The 7,419-nt window shown below is 40.2% G+C and overlaps 1 long non-coding RNA gene across 1 annotated transcript in view; it reads right to left on the bottom strand.

The window, feature by feature from the left end:
• The window catches only part of LOC102502979 (uncharacterized), a 75,355-nt gene that overhangs the window by 35,692 nt on the left and 32,244 nt on the right, over nt 1–7,419 (bottom strand). Inside the window, exon 2 of the long non-coding RNA XR_335392.1 lies at nt 5,345–5,440. This is a non-coding gene — a long non-coding RNA (uncharacterized LOC102502979). The remainder of the gene's footprint in view (nt 1–5,344; nt 5,441–7,419) is intronic.

The raw sequence follows: 7,419 nt of genomic DNA, 5'->3' as shown, positions 1-7,419 counted from the left end.
TCTTTCTTTCCTTTTTTTTTTTTTTTTTTTTTTTGGAGAGGTTTTTGCGCGTGCGCTCGCCAGACAGATAGAGAGAGAAAGAGACAGAGACAGAGAGATAGAAAGCAAGAAATCACCCCCCAGGGGGGATGGCCACGCCACAATCCCTTCCCCTCCCTTCTCCTCTCGGGATCTTGGGCATGCACGCACACGTGCCCAGCGTGAGTTTAAGCCACCGGGTCCGGGACGTGAACCGCGGTCGACTATATGGGAGTCCAGCAACACTTTACTGTAATTAGTTTATTTATTCCTTGGAAAATCTTGTCTCAGTCCTAAAGCCCAGTCCTGACAAGTTTCTTTGTGCCTCCACCCAGACGTTGATGGTTCCATTACACTAACTGCTGGTCCCACTCCGCTGTAGTCTTCACAGCTGTTGTGCTGAGTTAGTCTTATTACTCTGCCACTCTAAGGAATCTGGATGAGCATACAGGGTGGAAATTAGAGCACTCTGGGAGCTAGCCCTGGAGTCAGGAGAACAATCCTAAACAGGTAGCTTAACTTCTCTCAGTGTAAATTGCCTTCATCTGTGAAATGGGGAGAGCTGCTACCGTCTGGCTTCTTGTGAAGGCAAGATGCATCTAAAAAACAAAGGACTCACCAAGATATTTGCTGTTTGGTAGGCTCTAGACAGATGTCCAAATGAAAAATGCCAGCAATGAACTACCAGTGCTAGAGGCTTTAACTTCTTCTGCCTCTCCTTTCTGGGAAAGAAAACCTTGCCTCTCGGTTAAGCTAAAAACTGAGTTAAGCATTTGTGCTCTCTATGGATTTGCTAAATGTGAAGGCAATGACACTGGTCATTTTCATTTCAGGTTGACAACATGGTCAGTATGTGTGAAGTCCAATTTTGGAAGAGAGAAAGGAAACATTTAGTGAACACCTGCTGCTTGCCAAACCCTTCATTCACATATTACTTCACTTAATTTTTTAAAAAGCCCTATAAAGTAAGAGTTGTTACTCTCTTCCCATATTTCTCTTAAATGGGACCTAAAGATCATAGAGGTAAAAGAAACATTACCAAAGTCACAGGGCTTACTTGTCATTCCAACTTCAGACTCTGACAGCAAAGCCCATGTATTTTCTCCCCCACCCAAAAAAAAAGTTACCTCTATAAAACTGAATGTGATGTATAAGAGGATTTCAAAAAGCTCACAGAAAATTCATATCATGCAAAAGCTTTGCATGGATTTCAAAATTGTTTTGCACCCAAAGAAATTCATACTTTAATCCCATTTTTCCACAAACTTTTTGAAGTCCCCCCATATAAGAGAAAGATTGAATTTAACCACATTTTTCAGTCCGTTTTCAACTTGTTTCTCTCTCTCTCTCTTTTTGTTTTTATTTGTTTTACGTTTTCTTCTTTTTCTTTACTGTAATTAGTTTATTTATTCCTTGGAAAATCTTGTCTCAGTCCTAAAGCCCAGTCCTGACAAGTTTCTTTGTGCCTCCACCCAGACGTTGATGGTTCCACAAAGCTGTTCAGTAGCCTTTCAGACAAGGGCAGGCATTCCCTCCTCCATGCTCCCATGACACTCTGTATATACTGCCTCAGTGACAATTGTCTGCTACTTACCCTTTCATCTCAGATACCTAGCACAGTGCCAGACACCGGGTAGGATGCTGAGGAGTACATAGCAAAGGAAGGAAGGAGCAGAAATGCTTCAGGAACACAGGGGTCTATGGCAATGATGATAATAATTGTGATGCCCACAGCTAACATTTATTAAGAACTAGGATAGTCCAGACTCTATTCTAGGAGCTTAATGTGCATCATCTCATTTAATGCTTGTGATAACCCAGAAGTCAGTACTATTAGTATTCCAATCGAACAGACTAGATTTCTTGTTTAAAGTCGCACAACTAATTCATAGACTTTTAGTAGAAGATTTAGAGGTCAAATCTAATATCTAATTAGTAAAAGTTAAGTGTAAGTTTGGGTCCCAGCAGTTAGGTGACAGAGCCATCCAGAAACTTCCTATCTGTGCTGTTCAGAGAACTGCAGGAGATAACATGCCAGGTCCTCGTCTGACCCACTTTCCTCAAGGCTCACCTTGCCAGGTGTTAGCTCCAGGTGTTCGTCGTGCTAACTTGTTAAGCTTACACTTTCTCATCTGGACAACGGAGTCAGTCTCATCTACCCCAGTGGGTCGTACAGAGGATGACACGCTTATCAGAAGGGACTGGCATTATGTGAGCTTTTATGAAGCACTAGTCCTTCCGTTCCTCCACAACAGACCTTACACAACAAATCCCTCACAACTGCTCATTCTATCTGAGGAAGAAGGACCTGCCTTAGACATTACACTTATTTATTCATCTAATACATGTTTACTGGCTAGCTACTGCATCCCAAGCACTACTGTGGGTGTTGGGGATACCATGCTAACTTAATAGATGCGGTCTGGCTCTCACAGCACTGATAGTCTGTTATGTTGCTTATATGAGGCTGGGTATTACTATCATAGCTAGTGAACCACCATGGACATGCTAAGACCAAAAGGCTGTCATCAAGGCAATGGAGTGGGAATGGCTGAGAAGACAGGCTGAGGAAAGGTTCTGGCATGTGGCATTTTAGCTCAGTCCTGAATGAGAAAAGGCAAACCCTGGGAATATCTAGAGGAATAGCACTCTTGGAAAAGAGAAGAGCAAGGATGAAGAAATGAGGCATGAGTAGTGTGTACCCCAAGAAAAGAAAGACAGTCAGTGTGGCCGATGAGTAATGGTGGGAGGAAATGGGCTCAATGGGGCTGGAGAGACTGGTCTTAGAGGGCTTAGGAGCCCCTGCAATAGACATGGATTTGACTCAGAGGATAGGTAAAAGGTGAAAATTAATTGAAGGAGCAATAGAAAGAACATTACTCCCAATTTTATTGGATATTACATTCTGACTCCATTCAAATGGATGTCTTTCATTAAAAATCATTTTGTTCTATCTCATAAGAAATAAGAAGGCTGCAGATAAAACCATAGTCTTAAAAATGTTTTCTGAATTATTTTCTGAGAGATATAAAAATCAATCTCTCTTCAGAAAAAAAAAAAAGCAAAGTTGCTAATTTTATGGGGCGGCTCTAAAATAAGGATGATTTCACTTCTCACAGGCTGTCACTTGATTTCATTTGAGGCTTCACCAGCTTCAAAAATCACTGCACAAAACAATACCAAACCCCTATAGTTGATGCACATAAGTGGATCTTCTTGACAGAAGATTTTGACATTATACAAAGAAGTCCATCCCAAGTTAGCTGAGTTAAAAAAAGAATTGGCAGTTAAGCACAGACCTGGAAGAACTTTGTTATCAACTGTGTGTTGTAGCCCCCCAATGAGCTGGTGATCTATTCGGCTGCATTACCAGAGGATTAATATGGAAAACACAGAAGGAGATTTTTCCTTTCCACTTGGATCCAATCTGACTCAGGCATTTTTCAAAGTATCCCATATCCAATATCCCATGTTTAGTTTTTCTGAAAAACTCAATTTAAAATGTTGCACTTCTGTAGTTTTAAAAATGAATTTTAAAACTTTCATTGAAACTTTTTCTTCCAGAGAACTATAAAGCAGAATATTTGTGTTTTTTGACTGGACAAGAATAAAAACTTTTTTTTATTGCCAGAAGGCACATGTGCTCACTAGACAGAGAGTGAGAAAACACACCCTCCTTAGGGGGATGGCCCTGCCATAATTCCTTCTCCTCCATTCTTCTCTTGGGATTTTGGGCACACATCCACATGCATGTGGCTTGTTTTTCAGGCTACTGGGTCTGGGACTTGAACCACAGAGTCAGCCATGTAGGATCCAGAACCTTAACTGGACAATTCATCCTTTTTGGCAATGAAGTCACAAAGCAATGGCAACATATCCCAGCATCTATTTTCCAAATACTCTCTCCATAGCATGGCTTTCTTATGAGACACAATTGCTCTCTCGTGTCCTGCTAAAATGTCGCCTCTACCTTGAAGGAGCAGATGAATGGTGCCTTTATATGTTTAGGAAATACCTGCTACTCCTGACAGCCACTTATCACAGAAAAGGTCATTGAATTTGTAATGCGTTTCTTCTTAAAAAAGAATAACATGTAGCTTTGCTTTAAGTTTAGAACCTGTTTTAAGTACTTGTTATGACAATGACAAAAACTTGGAGCTACAAGGGATGTTATGGTCACCATTCTCCTGGATGACATTTTATAAATGCAAACACGTTGATGGCACCTGTGGCCTTTCGTTTATTGATCATTTCTGTCTCTCAGTGTAATCACTCACTTATTCGTGTGTGAATTTGTGGATCATTCTGTCTAGTCTATCACTGACTCCTTTTAAAAAAAAATCATAAAGTAGCTACCACATCAGAGATTATATTTATACCCTTTTTCCTCTTAAAGCAATTTTTTTATTAAATAAATAATTTATTATTGAGAATATAACTTTTCTGGTACATCATTTATAGGAGCTTAAAAGGAGTAACACTTCAGGGACCAGTAAATGGCCTAATGGCTACATCGCTGGACTCCCATGTAGTCAACCACAGTTTGGGTCCCATACCTGGTGGCTTAAATTCAAGCCAGGCACATGTGTGTGCATGCCCAGGATCCCAAGAGGAGAATGGAGGAGAAGGGATTGCAGCATGGCCATCCCCCTTGGGGGTTGATTTCTCACTTTCTGTCTCTCTGTCTCTCTTTGTCTTCCTGGCAAGTGCAAGCACCCTATAGCAAAAACTTCTTTGAAAAATAAAAGAGATACACTTCATATATTGAATTAATATTCAAATGATTATCAAGTACAAATACAAAGTATTATCAAAATTATTTGGGATGAAATCACAATAATTGTGGAAATCAAATTTAGAAAATAAACCTATTTACAGACAAATTTAACTCATCTGTACTGTTATTGAGGCATATAGCAAACTTCTAACCCTATTTATTTTCTTCTAATATATTTTTTCTGCTAATTTTCAGTTCCATTTTCTTTGCCTTGGCATCTCTCATACATGATCTCAACTACTTTTATTGTAACAGAAAAAAATGTTTCTCTGCTAGTATGTTGCATTTCAGTATTGGGCAAGAAATTTCCAAAGGAATATCCAGACACCTATCAATAATTTTATTGAAGTAGTGTCACAGGCTGAATTAAATATTGCATGATTGTAAACACCACCACCACCACCCCGCCCCCCATTGTAGGAAACTGGGTTTATGTTCTGGGTACTTTGAGTGCTTTGCCAAACACTCATCAGTATCTTACAGCACAACTATAGCATGCCAGTGGTCGAGCACAAGGTCTGTGCTTAACAACGGTGGGTAGAAACTTACATTTCAAACAGTCCTGCTGGCAATTTTGAATAACTTTGGCTGACTTCTTGATAGACGTGTTTCGTTCCATGTTTCACTTAGTATTGTGACCAGGGTCTAGGAAAAAGAGAACAGAGGTGAACACAGTGGCTCAAATGCCAGACAATGGGGAACTCTGAAAAGATGTCCAAAATGCAATACTGTATAAGGGCAGATAGACACACAGTATCATCCTGGCCTCTTTTATCCTCCCTCTGTGAGAAGCTATGTAAAAGAGTTCATTCTAGGAGCAGGAAAATTGACAACCTGCTTATGATTTTTGTGGTTGGTATTTCTCACTTAAACATCAAAGGACACTATCAAGAGAGTGAAAAGACAACCACAGAGTGGGAGGAAATGCTTGCAAATCAGGCATCTGATAAGAGATTAACATGCAGAATATGGGCCTGATGGTGGTGCAGAGGTAAAAGGCAATACTCTGTGAGGCAATCCCACATGAGAAAATTGACTGTTCGGGTCCAAAGACCTCCCTGAGTTTGTCAAGCCAGGTACACCCAAGATCTGAAATGAGGAGAACCCTTCTTGGGGTTTTTGTCTCTCTCTTTGTTTCTCTTGCTCATGGAAGAAATAAATAAATACACTTTAAAAACAAAGCAAAACAAAACAATCCAGTACACATGAAGAACTCTTGCAACTCAACCATAATCACAAAAGCAACAGCACACCCTGTGGCCTAGGGGTTAAAGGAGCAGATTTCATATGCATGGCCGATCAAGTTTGAATCCAAGCCCCAGTAGCTTGAAAAACATGCCAGCTGCATGTGTGTGTGTGCCTCAAGTCCCGATGGGTTGGAAAAATGGAGAGAAGGGAGTGTGGCAAGGCTACACCCCATTGTGGGTACTTCCTCCCTCTCCCTCTCCCTCTCTCTCTCTCTTTCTCTCTGTCTTTCTCTAGCAAGCACATATACCCACTAGCAAATAGACAGGCAAAGGAATTGAATAGATATTCCTCCAAAGAAGATATACAAATGGCCCAGAATACATGGTGCTTAACAATACTAGTTATTAGAGAAATGTGTTTCAAAATCACCATAAGATATCTCTTCCTACCCACTAGGAGGGTCATTATAAAGAAGACAAAAACAGAAAATAATAAGTGTTGACAAGGTTGGTGAGAAATCAGAACCCTGGGCATTGCTGGTGGGAATATAAAATAGTACAGCTGCTATGGAAAAGTCTGGGAGTTCCTCCGGAAATTAAACTTAGATTTACCAAAGGATTCAGCAAATCTATATATACTCCAAGGAACTGAAAGTAGAGATTCAAATAAATATGTATACACCCATGTTCATAGCAGTGCTATTCACAATATCCAAAAGGAGGCAGCAGCCTAAGCATCCATCAGTGAATAAATGGATAAACAGGATGGAATCTGTGCAATCAGCTGTGAGACTGACTCTCATGGGCAACATACATTTTCCCAAAAAGAGGCTCAGTAGAGAAGACAAAAATAGAAATTCCTTTTGGAATAGAAATCTGAACAATGTAGAACATACTTTTGAATCTATTAGCCCCTTCAGCCCTCGCCAGCATCCGTGAAGTAATCAGAACAAATATTATCTGTCATCTCTTTTAGATGAGAAAATGTAAGTGGCCGTCTCAGGTTCACGTGGATTGTGGAATTTGATGTAGGAATTTCTAAGCCCAGAGTTCTTTCTGCTTATTACTTGGTAGGGAATCTCTGCTGTATTCACACGTTAGGTCAACAGAAGACACTTCAGGTGTTTTAAATAGAAAAGTATTGACTATAAGGAGCTGAAGGATCACACAGCCCTGGCAAAGGCAGAAGAAAGAGGTCAAGGAGGTATTGTTGTATTCTGAAAATTGGAAATGGAGAAATCACAAGGAAGCTATCATAAGTCTACATCTGTAAGAGGATACTCAAAGGTCACTGGCAAAAAAAAAAAAAATACTACCTGCTGACGGTCACATCTGTGCCCACATTGCTGCTGCTGCTGGAGATTCTAGTCTCTAGAATTTTCTGCTTTTCCATCTCAGAAATCTCAAAATACCTTTTCTGGGCAGAATCTCACTGAT

This window comes from Tupaia chinensis, unplaced genomic scaffold, assembly GCF_000334495.1.
Source record: "Tupaia chinensis unplaced genomic scaffold, TupChi_1.0 Scaffold000407_4, whole genome shotgun sequence".
Lineage (NCBI taxonomy): Eukaryota > Metazoa > Chordata > Mammalia > Scandentia > Tupaiidae > Tupaia > Tupaia belangeri.
This window is presented reverse-complemented; position numbering and strand designations above follow the sequence as displayed.